The 921-nt window shown below is 41.8% G+C and overlaps 1 pseudogene; it reads left to right on the top strand.

Annotated features, from left to right (window-relative positions):
* Positions 1–356: 356 nt before the first annotated feature.
* Positions 357–921, top strand: LOC147447384 (protein YCF54, chloroplastic-like; annotated as a pseudogene).

Raw genomic sequence — 921 nt, 5'->3', positions numbered from 1 at the left:
CCTATAAAAGGCATTCCTATTGTAGTGCTTAAGCGCAATTCAAATTTAAATTTCCTCCTCAATCTAGTGTCTTCTCTCCTTTCCCCTCTCTCTTATACTTCTTTCACTCCTCCACCTCTTACTCTCTGTCTACTCTTTCTTTCTCTCCTTCCTCATTCTATTCTCTATAGAGCTCAAGTTCACAAATAAGGTGAACTTAAAGTTGTCACGCTTTCATCTCTTACTCTCTGTCTACTCTTTCTTTCTCTCCTTCCTCATTCTATTCTCTATAGAGCTCAAGTTCACAAATAAGGTGATCAATATTAACGAGTCCAATCCTTCTCTGGACTTCCAACTAGTTGTGTGCCATGGCCATAATGGCTACGAGCTCATCGGAACTCGGTCCTGTTGCAGACTAGGCACAAGGGCCGATTGAAATGCACGATACTACTCTCAAGGGTGCCCACCATATCACCTTCACTGTATTCTCAAAGAGGAGGTTCAGAATGCTTCATGCCTGCACCTCCAAGCCCTCGTCTTGCTTGCATCCAAATTACCTCCTCGCCATCCGAGCCATTGCCACAACACAGGATACCATAGAGAATGTATCTGCTACAAAGGTGAGCAAGTACCACTTTTTGGTGGAAAATGCAAAGTTAGATCATGAGAGAGAGATTGCAGCTCTTTTGAGAGTGTAATAAGTAACAAGACTTATGGCTTATGATTGAGCCCCAGTGTCTGGTGGCAAATGCAAAGTTAGATCATGAGAGAGAGATTGCGGCTTTTTGGAGAGTGTAATAAGGAACAATACTTATGGTTTATGACTGGGCCCAAGCTTTTGGAAAAATTTCTTGACATCACTAAGCGGTTGAAAAGGCGTGCAATAGGCTCATTTCTATAGATGAGTTGTGGATAAATTTTATGAATTTATGTCTTGACTGA

Source organism: Adiantum capillus-veneris, chromosome 11 (assembly GCF_014529385.1).
Source record: "Adiantum capillus-veneris isolate H3 chromosome 11, ASM1452938v2, whole genome shotgun sequence".
Classification (NCBI taxonomy): domain Eukaryota; kingdom Viridiplantae; phylum Streptophyta; class Polypodiopsida; order Polypodiales; family Pteridaceae; genus Adiantum; species Adiantum capillus-veneris.
Note: the sequence above shows the minus strand (reverse complement) of the source record. Positions and strands in the feature narration are given on the sequence as shown.